This window comes from Wyeomyia smithii, chromosome 3 (genome assembly GCF_029784165.1).
Source record: "Wyeomyia smithii strain HCP4-BCI-WySm-NY-G18 chromosome 3, ASM2978416v1, whole genome shotgun sequence".
In the NCBI taxonomy this organism is placed as follows: domain Eukaryota; kingdom Metazoa; phylum Arthropoda; class Insecta; order Diptera; family Culicidae; genus Wyeomyia; species Wyeomyia smithii.
Window position 1 is genome coordinate 12,653,006 of NC_073696.1, and position 16,765 is coordinate 12,669,770.

General features: G+C 39.3%; 1 protein-coding gene across 6 annotated transcripts in view; it reads left to right on the forward strand.

Annotated features, from left to right (window-relative positions):
- Positions 1 to 1,095: 1,095 nt before the first annotated feature.
- LOC129726719 (calcitonin gene-related peptide type 1 receptor) overlaps positions 1,096 to 16,765 on the forward strand; it is a 284,829-nt gene continuing 269,159 nt past the window's right edge. For all 6 annotated transcript variants that reach the window (XR_008728390.1, XM_055683739.1, XM_055683738.1 and 3 more), the window contains exon 1: positions 1,096 to 1,639. The gene's annotated coding sequence lies outside the window, so the exon portion shown is untranslated. The remainder of the gene's footprint in view (positions 1,640 to 16,765) is intronic.

Consider the following 16,765-nt stretch of genomic DNA (forward strand, 5'->3'; position numbering starts at 1 on the left):
TGTTGTCATCAATGTCAAGGCTGCCACCTGCGGTTACGGTGCCTGCGTCCCATATAGGCCGCCGCTGGAATGTGACAATCAAGCATCATCTTTTGTGGGCAGCCAGCTGAGAATGTTGATATGATTGTATTTTGTTCGTTATCAGTTTTACCATCGTCTGGATAGATTTAATTAGAAAATTTTTCTCCCTGCGTCCCTTGAGCAGCTTCATCACCTTGTTGGGCGGCGCGTTATCATGCTAGAGTGCCAGAGTCATTTTGCCAGTGCAGAGGAGGATGGACAAATAGTTCGCTTCAGATTTCCGATGATGCTTCTCCTGCTTGTGCACAATAAAGTGATGTGTCACATAAAGTTCGCAGCAATTCCGGTGACAATAAAATACACACCATAACGCTATATTACAAGTGTTGATGGGTCATCAGTCTACGCTGGGGAATGATTTACAAAAGATCGAAACCAGAAAGTATTACTAAAACCAATTTCGAAACGCCGTTTCAAGAATGGTTTTATTCACAATACTATCGCTAGTCGAAAAAAGCAAACCTAACAAACGTGTTTTATTGCGGCTGGTCACACAAAAACTCTATTACATTTTACTCACATTCTCCACGTTGCTTCGGCATCGCGTTATTTTTAGAACTTTATGGCGGGCGTGTGCTTTTCTCCAGTAGCTGCCATGGCCGATTGCAAAGGTGTGCTAAATTTCTTATCACAAACGATTAGAGGTAAACACAGAATAGCGCCGTGCTCTGGTTGTTTCGCATCTCCAGCAACGGGTTAACAGTTTATAGATCTTTCCGCACCCGCTTGTAGCGTGCGGATGTTGCATACCCAAGTTGATGTCATTCGTATTCGTCCCTTTCTTCGGATGCTTTTCTCAGACGGAACCGCGCGCGCTCTCCAGCCGGCCATTTACTACGCATGCTGGCGCCGCTGTCGGTGGTCCGTCGAAGCGCAACACGTGCTGTTTACATCGTAGTGTGACGACGGGTGCCTTACTGGACGGTAAGTTATACGGTCCGATGCAACAGATACAACGCGATGTGACGCAACTTACCGCCCGTTCCCGGCGTGTTGTGTCGTCGAGTGTGGAAAGTATCGACGCTCGACGTTGGTTCAGTTTTCCCTCGTCTGTCAGTGGTCTCACATCACTTGCGCTCGGCGTCGTCGGTAAAGGCGCGATTAACTGTACCGTGTGTATGCTGATGGTGATAAAACGCGCGCGCCTGGTAGTTCAACCCTGGTTGGCGTTTGTGTATGAAGTGTTGGCGTTAGACGGAACCGGCTTTGGGTTGCCCTAATGAGTGATTCAGTTTTGGTCCAGCGGTCCGGTGAAATTTGGGAAAATTATGCTGCTGCAGATTGCCACAGCAGGTGGTGAAGTAGTGAATTAGTTGTGATCGCACCACCCAGTGCGGCATTAGATACGTTTTCCTTTGATACTGATCGGATGTGCTGAACAGGTGACATTGCTGTCACACTCGTCGTGGAGTTATTTTCGGAAGTGGTGGAACAATGTACCAGTTTTGTATTGGATTTTATTGAATGATCGACGGGTGAGAATAATCAGCGGAGACGTGACAACTTAGTTCATGTTTTGTGGCTTGGCACTTGTCTTTTGGATTGGATTCAAAATAAGGTTGGTTTTCTGTTTCAAGTAAAAGTGTGATTCGACAGTTTGACTGCTTAATTTGTTGTGTTAGGTATCTTATTCTATTACTCCATTAAAATTTGTCTTCTAAACCGGGAGAAATGATGCTTTCAGTTTAAAGAGAACAATAAGAAAATGCCGCAAAGTTTACATTCAGAAAAAGTTTTTATTTTAATTCTAAAGTATTGTAGGCTGTTTTCGTATGTTTCTGTAAATTTATAGCAACAACTATAATTTTTTTAAAATACATTAAAAGAATTATGCAATTCACTCTCTGACAGCAAGTTGATTGGACGAACAGTTCAAAACAAATAGGGGTGCAATACATGAGACGGGCTTGTTTCTCTATATATTCGTGTGTGTCAAATTGTTTCTTTATCGTCTGATGGCTGTACGGTTTCGGTAAAACTCATAGCATCCTTATTTTGGCTTCTCCCGAACATTCTGGCGCAACAAACTCGTCTATTGAAAAGCCGAATCATCTCGTCAAAGTCATTGACCGTGCGCTTCAATAAATCCAAGTCATCCTCCTCGTCAAGATCGAAACTCTGTTTTTATGTTGTTAGTAAAATTCAAATTCCTAAATAATGTTTTTGTGATGGAGCTTTGACAATTATATCGATGAAACGTTATTTTCAGTTATAGCTCACTCAATGTTATGGTAAATTTCCCATTTCACATTTTTCAGATGGTCCGCTCCGTGATGCGATGGACTGTTCGCTTGATCACACATTTCGATAAACCCCTAGGAAAAGAGCGTTCAAATTTTACAAAATAATATCAGTATCGACATTATATGGAAGACTGATCATAACAAAAATATCTGAAATCGAGTATAAAAAAATCAACCAAAACTGTAGTCATCTTGGGTGCGGAAGAAAACGCCCTGCAAATCAGATGCAAACTGCTTAAAATACGTTCGGGGGGATTGAAACAGTCTCCCTCGATTGGGAACTTTAGTTGGTTATTGTTGAAGTATACTGCACTGCCTATGATCGCATAAGTGTAAACATTTGCAAAATTGGTTGATCTAGCAAACGCCACTTTTATATTTTGGTCTGAAATGCATTGTATTTCGCAAAAGGATACTTCAACTGTACTTAATATTATGAAGAAAGTGCTACTTTGAACCATGTATACATTGAACATCACTTCTAAAGTGAAATTTGTTGAACTTTCCGCAACGATACTTTTATGCCATCACTCTTAAGCTACTTGTGGAATATCTCACAGCTGAAGTGAAGTTTTTCTTGAAATCAACGAGCATGAGCTGAACACCAGAAATGGATCACCGGTGGTTGGTAACCAGACCAGAATAACTTCCGAGTTCCACTGGATGGAGGGAAGATGATGTGGATTTTTAGCATAGCATAGCATAGCATAGCATAGCATAGCATATTTGATCGCCCGTGTGTTGCCCGCGATTGACCAGAATCAGCTGAAATTGCACAAAGAACCGTCAAAATGGTGCCTAGGAGTAGCAAGCCATTTTCAGTGTACAATTCCTGGTGATTTTTCTTTTCACTGGTCAATAACGTAGCTGGCCACGCCCAATGCAGATCAATAGATGAAGGGATATCGGGAGTGTGAGTTTAATACTTGTTGCTACTAGAGACCGAGGAATCCTCTGCATCATCCACAAGTATCAAAGGAAGGTATTAGTGTTAGTGGAAAGGAATTGATCTGGATCCATCGAGGTTGATGGTGCGATCTTTTCTACACAAGTTCGCGTCCGATATGGATATTTCTCAGTCTCTGCGCAACCGGCAATCAGAAGACGATATAAATAGAACCGCATCACGATCGCTGTATCGGCATATAGGAGAATCGAAGTTTCTAGGTATCACCGGAAACCAATCGTTAACAGTCGAAACGAAAGAATTTCGTAAAACGCACCGCACGCCGAACGCAAACTACTGGTACCAGCTCAAAGAACCGTTAGAGCGAGTAAAAAAAAACCCACAAGGCACACCCGAGCATTATACGATGTAATGGTCATTGAACTCCGAAACCGCTGTATTAAGATAGTTACACTGAGCGCTGTCAAAATAACGCGCTAAATTGAGCTGACCTCCCCGAAGCAAACAATTGCGTGCCCACTACACTCCGGAAACCCTTAGATAAACAAAACTCACCCGGGCCGATGATGCGTTTCACCGGGGCATAATGCACGACCGCTCCATTTTCTCCTACCGACGCATACGCGACACGACATTTTGAACCAAAGACCTACTGAGTATAAAAACTGACAAAGTTCCATGCATTCATAGCCCAAAAATTAAAAAAAAAATGCAAATAAGCATATTAAACAAAACAGAGTTCCAAGTTTATTATTAAAATGCCACAATAATTGCAATCAAAGTTCAGTTGTCGTGAACTATTTTCACGCCCAAAACGATTTCAACATAATTAAATAAAAGTTACTTATGTACATCAACATTTGTCCAAAAGCTAGGAAAATCATAAAACAAGAACATAGAACTGAATAAAATGTCACCCAGGACCAGGACCCACAATTGTAGACGATGCATCAATCGCATACCGCATTGTCATGCTCGAATGATAAATTTTGAAACTATATTGTAAAACTGTCAATTTTGACCTGTGAGAGTGCATCGCACAATCTGGTTTGTAAATATAAAAAAAAAAAACGCTACCCGCAACCGAAAAGCTACCACACTTTGTGCACCCAACAGATGACACATTTACACTTCTGTAAAAGTCCAAAACCCGCTAAAAACCACTACACACAGAGCCTATGCATTCCTAAAATATTTGATACAAAAACTTATACTCATCTGTTTTATTTTGGTTATGCCTATACCAGCGAAACAAAAGCCGACAAGCACAGCGCAACACTACTCTCTTCGCTCTCTCTTCAGATATTATCGTTCTCTTCGCTCACACCGCCATGCATTCAATTTTCGCATGTTAATAACGAACCGCTAGTTAGCGCGACGCACAAAGTAGGCACTCACACTCACGCAACTTAGCTGGCCTTACAATTTTCAATTGATATTCGAGGAAAAATTATCACTTTCACGCAAGGAACACTGTGTTTTTCACAAAACCTTCACTTTTCTCACTTAGACAAAGCATCACAGATCACAACTTGACACTTTTTAACAAGTTTGGCCGCTTAATTCACTTATAAATTAATTAATTAAACGGATAGCTTTCGGGGCACGTATTATTAGTTAGCCGTGATGCCAGCCTCCCTCGGAAGATGATGTGGATTTTTAGACAAAAAAGTCGGAACATCACAATAGTCTAGACTCTTGGGAGCAAACATTAGTTGACCTGTTGGGACGGGGAGATTCTATCTTTTTTTGTTGATACTAATGAAGAAGATATTACAGCAGACGGTTAGTGTCTGCTAATGGCGTCCATGCTAGACATGTTTGCACGTGATTGATCATTGTTGCCGGAAATTCGACCTTGAAACTTTTCATCAATTTGTAATGCTTAGCAATGAAGTAATAATGATAACTAACATGTCACAAAATTGTCCATTATGTTTTCTTTCCAACCACATGTGGATTAATAAAACCCATCGTGTGGTTATAAAGTTATTATCGTTTGAAATCTAACCTAAAATTTTGCCAGTAATTTCACAGAATGTAGCACAGTCATGCTTGTGAACGGTCAACACTTTCATTTGATTGTGCTTCGTAAGTTTTTGTTGAAGTAGGCTTTTCCTCATAAATGTAAAACGACTGTGGACTCTGGCACAAATAACCGATGGTCAAATGCCATTCGCGCATCGAAAAAGTGCTAATTGACATTGGTGTTATTTTGTTTTATTTACAATTCTATTTCTGTAGAGAAATATTTTTACAAGATCAATGTTATTAGTAATGTCCCAAATCTTCGCACACAACGTGCGTAAAACTTATTTTCTAGAAAAAATGTCTAAATACGTTTAGAAAAACCTAAATTAATCCACCTAGCGGTCAGACTCAGCCTTTCTCATTCAAACTTATAATTTGTAAAAATAGATTTACATGAATGCTTAAATTCAAAAAGATATATTCACTCTTTGGGTTCTAAAATATTGATGTTGTAATTAAAGTATAAAATATGATCATTATTCATTAGTTAACCCTTAACTATCCCGTTCATTCGATATCAATATTGTTCAAATCTGTTGAGTGGTTTCTAAGATAATGAAGTTTCGTGATTTTCACATTTCGATACATTACAAACGAAGTTACATTCTGATTACAGCAAAATTCAATAGGGTGTTATGAGGCAGCTAGACCTTTCATTTGATACTGATTCTGTGGAAATCGGGTCAACCATCTCTGAGAAAAGTTAGTGAATTTATGTAGTCTTCGGAATATGTTTCTTTTTATAGCTGGATTTCACATTTTAAACATAACAGGCAAAGTAATAATCCGTTTGCAAAAAAAATCAATTTGATCATATGGGGCAACAAGACCTTCCATGTGACACTGATTTTATGAAAATCGGTCCAGCCATCTTTGAGAAACATGAGTGAGATTAAACATTCTCCAGAACACGTTTCTTTCCATAACTTCTGAACCACATGTTCAATCTGCATAAAATTCAAAAGTTAAGAGTTTTATTGGGTAGCCCGTTCAATTGAAACCAATTTTGTTCATATCGGTTGTGTAGTTTCTGAGATATTGATGTTTCGTGATTTTTCACATTTTGATACATAACCTCTAAACTAGAAATCGGATTACCGTCTCTGAGCAAATCGAGTGAGATTGGAAGGACGTTACACACACACACACATGCAGAAAATGCTCAACTCGTCGAACTCAGTTGAGTGGTAAACGACATTCGGCCCTTTTGAGCACTTTTATACCTTTAGTTTTTGCAGTGATTGCTATACCTTTCTAGAAGAAAGGCAAAAAATGAAATGATAGAAATGACTTTTAATTTCAACTTCAATCCCGAGTAAGGCCGCAAACATTGAAATAGTACAATATTAAATTTAAATGATGTTGAGGCCACATATTTTGATCGTAACTATAGTTTTAAACAGTCTGCGGGTTTCGTTTCTTTCTATAACTTTCAAACCACATGTTTAAACATTATGAAATTCATTGTTTAAGGGTTTGAAAGCCCATTTATTTGAATTCAACTATGTTCATAGCTTCTGAGATATAAGAGCGTTTTTCACATTCTGACGCAGCGCTAAAACTAAAAGTTTGATTACAATGAAATTCAATAGCAACCTAAGCGGCAAATAGAGCCTTCATTCGACACCAAGATAGGAAGAATCGGTCAGACCATCTCTGAGAAAAGTGAATACGAAAGAAAGGTGCACATACACACGTGCACACCCACACACAAACATATACGTCGAACTGAGTTGAGTAGTATATGACATTCGGCCATTTCAATCATTTTTCTACCTTTTACTTAGCCAGTGATCGTTAGGAGAAAGTCAATATGTTTACTTTCATAATGTGATTTCACATTTTTATGAACAACGGACACAGTTACAATCCGATTGCAATGAAACTCAATAGCAACCTATGGGGCAACTAAGCCTTTCATTTGACACTAATTTTGTGAAAATCGGTTCAGCCATCACTGAGAAAAATGAGTGAGTTTTAACAACCTCAGGATAACTTTTCTTTACATAACTTTTGAACCATATGTTACATCATAACGAAATTCAAAAGTTAAGGGTTCTGGGGACAGCCCAATCATTTGAAACCAGTTTTATTGAAATCGGTTGTGTGGTTTCTGAGATATTGATGTTTCGTGATTTTTACATTTTGATACATAACCTCTAAACTAAAAATCCGATTACAATGAAATTCAATAGCAACCTATGGCGCAACTAGAATTTTTTTCTGAAAATTGGTCCAACCATCTCTGAGAAAAGTGAGTGAGAAAAAAAAGTTGCACATACACACACACATACACACATACACACATACATACATACATACCGAAAATGCTCAGTTCGTCGAAAGAAGTCGAGTGGTATATGACATTCGGCCATTGGGACCACTTTTATACCTTCGGATTTTTCCAGTGATTGCTATACCTTTCTAGGAGAAAGGCAAAAAACGTCGTGGTGGCGAGTACTGGTTTGACAAGTTTGTTCACGAATATAGGCAGCGAGGCTTGCCACCGTCTGAAGTAAGAGAATATGATTTATCGCAGAAAAATGTTGTTCTACTGTGACCATTTACAAGCACGACTAAAGTAGAAAAAAGTAATCTTAAGTTCAAAATTTGTCCGTTTCGAGCAAAAATCCCATGAAGCATCTCCATAATTTAAAAATAATACTTGGTGTGACCACATTTTGCTGTAATTACATCACGCAGATGTTATTTCATTAAAAAGGCTAGTTTTTGAGCTGCAACGAAGATAAATTTTCTACCAGTCTTTCATAAAACTGATTTTTTGTTCTGTTTTTAATATGGGATCGAGGGGTTCGGTGATTGCGGAGAATCTGGAAGTGTTGATTTAACGTTGTAAAGCAACCATTACTTGATGAGTTTTGACAAATCCATAACCTAGTTTCATTGCGCTCTCCTCCAAATTGTGCTTCAAATTTTGTGTCGCCAAACTTTTGAAACCAATTTATTTAGCTTGTCCCATGCTTTGATGTATCCATCAGACCCAAAAACAAAATTAACTCTCGTCAGTGAATAACGGGTGTCCACTGAAAATGAGACTGAGAAAATGGGTCAAAAAAAAAAACAACAGAGAAGTTTGTTCAAACTTATTTCTTATGGATGGTTAACTCAACTCGATTTAGCCCAGAATTCCCCGTGGAAATTTCAACTATTGATAGTTACGTCAGGTGAAGAATGCTTGCAAACGTGCTGAAAAACCATAAAGCCGCTGGGAAGGCCGAATATTCCATCATCAAGAGCGAGCAGTTATGTAGTACAATTCACCAAATTATCCTAAGGGTGTAGTCTGAGCAACAACTACTTACGGATTGATTGGAAAGACTCATATGCCATATCTTCAAGAAACGACATAGACTCGACTGTGGTAATTATCGAGGCAAAAGCTTTCAAAAAAGTTTGAAGAACACAACTTTCAGACTCATCATCCTTTTATAGACTTTAAGGCAGCGTACGATACAGTGAAACGCATTGAGATGTGGCAAATTATGCTTGAACATAGTTTTCCAACAAAATTAGCTAAACTGTTACGTGCGACACTTAACGGTTTCACATCAAGCGTCAGGACAGCGGATGAATTATCGGACACATTTACGACGTTAAATGGTCTGAAGCAAGGTGACGGGCTCTTGAGAGCATGGTCAGCCAGCGTAAATCTGGCGGAAGCGTGCTCATAGCCGTAAAGCGGTTATATGCGTCCAGTTCACGGCTGCTAATAACATTGAACATCTATGGGTAAAAATCGCCACAAAGCTACTGCCACTCTTCATTGGTGTTCTGTACTTGCCACCAGATAAAAGCCGAGACGTTATCTTTGTGATGCTTCATATTGATGCTGTCTCTGAAATCAGCAGAAAGTTTAGCGATATAGGAAAGCTTATCTTGCTGGGTGACTTTAACCAGGTTGATGCAGTATACACCGACTACTTGCTAAGCTTCATAGTCTTGGAATCTCCGACAACATTTGCGGCTGGCTCCGCTCTTACTTGAGCGACAGACAGCTCTTCGTTAAAATTGAATCAACAGTATCTGAAAGCTTGACCCCCTCCTCTGGCGTGCCTCAAGGAAGCAATCTGGGTCCACTGCTGTTTGTGATATTTTTTAATGACGTGACGATACTTCTTGCGAATGGGGAGTACTTATCTACGCTGACGATTTGAAAATCTACCTGATCATACGAAATGAAGCTGATTGCAGAGAACTCCAGAAACTACTAGATAAATTCGTTCATTGGTGCAAGTCAAACTTCCTGGTAGAGAGTGTAGCAAAGTGTTACGTGATCTCATATCGACGACCTAAAGGACCTATCCTATACAACTATGCCATCGGTGATCAGATGTTTGAACAGGTTGACAAAGTCAGGGATCTTGGAGTATTGCTTGACTGCCAACTCCCATTCAAGCTGCATTATTCCGCGATAATCAACAAAGCCAATCGTCAACAAGGTTTTGTCCTGAAAATGCAAACGACTTCATTGACCCCACCTGCTTACGTGCTCTCTACTGTTCCCTAGTTCGTTCGATACTCGAGTTCGCATCGGTCGTCTGGTCACCATATGAAGCTGTGTGGAAATCTAGAATCGAACCTGTTCAGCATAAATTTGTCCGTCGTGCGCTAAGAAGACTTCCATGGCGCAATCCCAACGACCTGTCCCCTTACGAACATCGATGTGCCCTATTAGGTATAGAGCCGCTGGAGTCCCGTCGAAATATAAACCAAGCTGTGTTTGGCGTTAAAATTCTACGCGGAGAGATCGATAGTGCCAGCTTGCTGGAGCGCATGAGAATCCATGCTCCAGAACGAGTACTGCGTCCAGTTCAGATCCAGTCAACACAATACGCAGACGTTTTCAAGAAGGCTATCACGTTCACTTTAATGTTCCTTATGTCAGTTTTAGGCAACGCTTGCGAACTGTATTTTTAACTTCAGACTAGTTTTAAAACCATATCATTGAGACCACGATGTCAGATGAAATTTAAATTAATAAAGGTAATAAACGAACATGGTAGTTCTACAAATGTTGGTGCTACAGTGGAGATGGATACTTTCGAAGTGGTCGACCAAATTGTTTAACTTGATACTCTCGTGGCATGTGAAAGACATGACAACGAGGGGAGCCGCGAGAAGAAGAGACGGATTGCGGCATCGAATAGGGCTTATTACGAATTGCGTAGCCAGTTAAGATCCCGTAGCCTGCAGATCCGTACGAAATTTGCACTCTATATGACGCTGATCCTCACGGTGGCGCTCTACGTCTGAGGACTAGCTTAAATAAATACATAAGTACACTAAAGTCATTTTTTCGTGGTGCGTAAAAATATCCGTCTAAGAATCGCGTACATTCCGAAACCCTTTTTTTTTTTGAAGTGCCAATCACATGTTACGTGTTATATACTTTTATTCATACCTACAAGAGAAGTAACCATTTAGAACAAATTTATGCAGAAAAAATGGGGTCCTGATTTGCAACTCCAACCAGATCGTATCTCTAGTAATGGATTCGATAGAAAAAAGTACTTCCGAGTCATCCAGTGACTTTGGGATTTCACGGTTCCATTATGATCGTCAGTGTACTCTGAGGATCTAGTTTTTTTCTACACACTATTCCCTCCTTTTACAAAGTCTTGCAAATGTATGACTTCGGGCAACGCAACTGTCTGGCATGTGCTAAATTCCGCGGCGCCAGATCTTTACTTTTGGATACACGCTACATGTTTATCGCTACTTGAAGAGCCAATTTAACAGCGAAATGAATCTCGGATAAAAATAAACCATGTTAGTTTTAGTATTCGATTTAGTTTCAGCTCGTAGTCGGTAGCGAGGATAAAAAATTTGCCTTTAGCTTATAAGATATTTTAGACCATAAGGCATTAGATTAAATTGGCTCCGTGAAATATTAATTTGTGTTGTGCCGTGTCAAATAAATGTTGTAAAAAAACTGTCTGGCAGCTTCTTTCGAATCCTTGTTATAAAAAAGATTGTGTAGGGAGCGAAGCGTTTTCTTATTTATTAGTTCACGCTACCTCTCTTCCAGATTACTACTATAGAAGACAGAATACGGTATACGGTGGATATCGGTATCGGTGCATTTTCACTTTTAAAATGGTCCACTGTGTTCTTTTTTCCACTAGTTTTGTTTGCTTGGAAGAATTGTACATTGCGCAGTTCCTACTATTTTGGCGCCATTCAATTTTTAGGAAGACACCGTTCATATTACGGAAGAACATTTCTGGCTCTAGACGGCATCTTTGGGTTAAAACCGATAACCAAGCTTTGACAACTGGTAAACAAACCGCTTTGACATATTAATGATTTATTGTGGCGTCACATACTTTCAGTTTGGTGAACATGTTGATTTTTTTGTGATCAACAATCGTCATTTGAGGAAAAGGTTACTTTTCCCAAATCATCATTTGAAATCAAAAGACGTCGTTTTTTGTGAAAAAAGACGTGTTTTTTTGTGAACAATTGCTCTAACAACACGAAAGGAAGTTATTTTTCATCGCATCTTGGCATGTGATGGAAAATAGATCCAATACAGCAACCCAACAAAAGGACTGTCCGGCCATGGTTCTTTTTCGCCATTATGCTTTGTATTTGGTGGGACCAGGTCGATGTTATTTATTATGAGCTGTTGAAAACGAACGAAACCGTCACTGGCGAACAGTATCGCCTTAATTTAAAACGATTAAACTGAGCACTGTGCGTAAAACGGCCACAATATTAACAAAGGTGCGAGAAAGTGATTCTACTGCATGACAACGCTCGGCCTCATATTGCCAAAGTTGCTGAAACTTACATTTTGCCCAGGTTGATTGCCGTCCGTTTGTTACTTGTTCAGCGCGATGGTCCATGGTCCAGCTGATCGGTTGCACTGTTCATATGCAGACATCAAAAAATGGCTTGGTTCGAGCTCAAATGTTCTGAATTCTTATTTTTGTCACTTTAAACTAGTGTGGGAATGCATTCTACCGCTTCGAAAGCTGGCTAAGAAAACCCAGGTTTATTTATACTAGGTTGCTGGTCACTGTGGAATCGAGGGAAATGAGGAGGCTCATTCACTAGCCAGACAAGGGTCATCAACTAACTTTGTTGGTCCAGAATTCTAGCGATAGCAACGGACAGACATAGATTTTTCCGGTTAGCAACTCGGGTATTCATTCAAAATTGGTGCGAGAGAAACAGAGTTGTAAATCCCTTTGGAAAACATTATTAATGATACAATAATTATTGCATCACGTATGCAACAGTGTTATATTTCTTAATCATTTAGTAAACATATAATATTTTTACTACACTTTTCACTTTTTATTCACTTTCACTATTTAATTCTATCACTTTTCACTTTTCACTTGCAAATACGTATTTCGGCACTGACAGTCCAAATAAGCACTGACGAAGGCACTATGTCAGTGCCGAAATACGTATTTGCAAGTGAAAAGTGAAAAGTGATAGAATTAAATAGTGAAAGTGAATAAAAAGTGAAATGTGTAGTGAAAATTTTTCTATCAAGACGCTCGAACATAAGTGTATAAATATTTTTACTCCCGTTTAGTGTCCTTCTATTACTTAATCCATACTATAACAACCTGTAATACAACAGTCCGTACTTTAACAATCCGTACTATAACAGAGAATTCCTGCGAACGTGGCATTTCAGGTTGAATTTTACCTTATGTACACGCAAACGTGTCCGTATCGTCATGTTGATTTGTACCGGTATTAATAATAATTTTCAAAAGGTTGCTCTTGTTGAAACAGTGTTCGTTCGCCTGAAACTTAAGTTTACCGAAATATCACGATTCTCGTGTGTATGATATATATTCTGATTTCAATCTATGTCAACGTATTCGCGGTACAAATGTTGCGTTATGCATTTCACACATTTATTGTGCCATTTTAGTGCAAAATTTGTGCGAATCTGGAAGACACATTATTTGTACAAGACTTTTGCGTGTACCAGGCTATAGGCTTATAATAATACATGTACTGATAGTTTTTGGACCTCGTTTTTACTAGTAACTACTCGAGCGCACTTTCATGTTCTAACAGATTTTACCTTTTGTATACACTTCCTCAAACTGTCAACACCCTCATATCCTGGGTGACAAGAAACTTTTTGTACAGTCTCATCGAGCGCTTTGAAAGCTAAAGTCGATGAATGGAAAAAAGGACCATCAAAGTGAATTCGGATATCATCAGCGGGCTACGACAATCGAAAAGATTCATAGAGACCAGTGGTGGGCACCATTCCGCTAATTCTCTAATTCGCTAATTAGCGACGCTAAAATTCAGTTAGCGATTTAGCGATTTCGCTAATTTTTGAGCTGGTTAGCGAAACTGTTAGCGTCGCTAAAATTTTGGCCTTCGAAACGCTAATCGCTAATTCGCTAAATTTTGTAGAGAAGCGACAATAGAAATATTTAGAAAAACTGTGAATTGGGTCCTAAAGCTATACCGGTTTTTATATATCATTTGAAAAAGCCGCGTTTTCTGAGCAAAACGTGATTTTTTAAAGAAACATTTATCGTTTTCCTTCGATTTTTGAATGAAGAATAAAAAATCACGAGAAGGTTGTATGCAAAGCCACGACCGCAAGGTTGAAGTAGAATACTTTTACAAGAAAGATAACCTGGCTGCTTGCGTGTCAGTCATTCTTTCTAGTAAATAAACGTTGACCGTTCATTGGCAGTATTGTAATTTCTTTTTGTCTGATATTTTGAATGAAGTTCATTGGATATTTTTAAATTTTGTGCAAATGAGAAGTTGAAGTGCTGCCGAATTGTAATATGCACATTTAATACGACATCATTAAACGGGAACGGAACAAAGGCTACACCCAACGCAAACGGGGAATATTTTATTACTTTTGGGCAATTTTTTGTTACTTTTTGTGTCTTATGACTGCGCATTATACACAAAAAGTAACAAACAAAAAGTAATAAAAATTCTGACGGCCACACGCTTGTATGTGTTTCTGCAGGAGAACATACAGCCAAGCACCGCAATGCATGTGTTGGCAAGACTTCACTCGCTGCATTTGTATTGATGCAACGATCTGGTTCATTTTTGTCTCCCTTCATCCACACATAATCAGAATCTCAACCGTCAACCTCAAATGTCCAATTAGAAACACTTTCGTTTCGTCCCCCAGTGTTTACTTGAAATGGAAATATGTAATACTGTCTGACCAGAGTTGCCGAAGTTGCGAATATTGTTCTGGATGGGTACGAGTTTTGTATACTCAAACAGGTCCAAATGAGTTTCCATGAACCAATGATTATGTGCTGTAAATAGCTTGCAAGAAAGCAAATGTTTTTATTTTTCTCTAACGCAGTTTACAGATCGTGATGTCATTTTAAGACGCATTTCAAGTCTTTGAAATCATCAACGTTTGCATACTCTATGACGGAGAAAATGTTGCTTGGCAGCTCTTGTCATATTTTTTCGCTACTCCGTATGCATACAACGAGCGAACTAATACACGCCCACCGGATGAATTGGAGATTAAAAAAACTTGTAACATGTGCAACTTATGCGACGGTGTGTGATTTTTTTTGACTTGAGGTGGAAAGGGAGCATTTTTCGACAGAAAAAACGTTGCATGTGGTTGAAACGACCATTATTAGATAGTCGTACTCTCATAACACGTGCTAAATATATGACAGTATGTGTTGTTACTTGACTGGGGAAGAATTTTGTTGCTTTTTAAGTAATGGATTTGTTACCTAAAAGGTAATTTTGCGCTATTGCTTTTAAAGTAATAAGGAAAAATTTTGCGTGTACGGTTATGCAGAACGCGAATGCCGGCGCGATGCGATTCGCCTTACCGTGGTGAAATGTACAGTTCTTTTTAAGGCGAAGTAGAGCTATACATTTCAACAGATTTCGTCTTGCCGAATCGCATCGCGCCGTTATTTGCGTTCTGCATGACCGTAGCCAAACACTATGCGACGCAAACACGTTATAATAGTCAGAGTATGCATTTAGATGAAGATAATTAACTTTGGATAATAGCGCAAAACGAGAAAATATTAACTCTCCGAATAATCATTTGTGTTCTTCAAATTTCAGTTGTTCAATTTAATATCCGTTGAAATATTTGTTTATTATCTGATGAAGCTCTTATATAGGCCAAATGATGCATTCCCAATTTACTAGGTCCATAACTCTGCCGACCGTGCTTGGAAAAGCGCGGTATAACGACCAATCAGAGGTCGAATTTTGTGTTTTGACAAGGCTTAAGAGTTTTCAATAGTACAATAGTTCGAATGATAAAATTGCAATTTCATGCATTTGGTAGGAATCTTAGAAGATTTTCTAATCGATTGCTGCAAAAAACGAAGGAAATCCATCGAAAAATAACCGATTTATTAGCATTTGAAATTTTTCTCACTTTTTTCAGTCTTAGATTTACATTTTACATCCCTATGTAGCCGAACTTTCTGGGAGAAGTATTCTAATTCAAAATTAAATCTTCATTAATTCATTTGTTGTCCTTATAAGAACAATTGTTCAATTACCATAGGATGTAGTGTTTATCTTACATCTCTGTGTTACCTTGATAGTGAAGACTAAGGCGCACGGTCAACACAATGAGAAAGGTGTTTTCACATTGAAAACTAGACACGGCTTTACTGGAGGAAGTGTTGGCAAATGCATCTACCGCTAATACCACCGCTATCATACGAAAGCGCGTCGTTTCATGTGGGGAATATCAACAACGAAAAATGACGCGCGTCTAAGCACAACCCGAACTGTTTCGCCGTGCTGCTCCCATTTACCTTTACATCGGCCTCAGGGAAGTACCGGCTGCATCTGCATCTACCGCTGAGGCTGTCACTATACTGCTATTGCAATCAAAAGCTATTAACTCTTCAAATAAGTGTGTTATTTGTTTTCAAAAGAACAATTGTTCAATTCAAAATCGGATTTACGCAATCGCATCTCTGTAATATTACCGACAATAATATTCTTCTGAACAAACTGATACAACTTTCCCATTAGGCCTCTGCCATAATAGACGCGAAAAGCGACGCGAACCGATTCGCTCAGCTGTAGGTTAATGTACAGCCATCAGTAGAGCTGTACATCAACCTACGGCCGAGCGAATCGGTTCGCGCCGCTTTTCGCGTCTACTATGGCAGAGGCCTTAGAGGAAGTTGCTGGCTGATGTATTCACTTCATGCAAGCCTGCTGCTGATGCTTCCCGCTACCACACTGAAACAGCATTTTAGTGAAGGGAGTGTCGTTGCATCAGCTGACCCTGCTACTATCGATGCTGATATACCCGCTGCAACAGCTACGCTATGCATAGCCATGCCACAGTTGTGGCCGCTATACGCTATCGATGGTACCCACTGCTCGCTCCCGCTGCTGCTAAGGGAGGACTGCTGTCGTCGCTGTTCAGAACTACTATGAGCGGCTTCGACTAAAACAGGCTCTTATGTAGGGATGAAAATAGGAATGAATTATTTTACGTACGTGT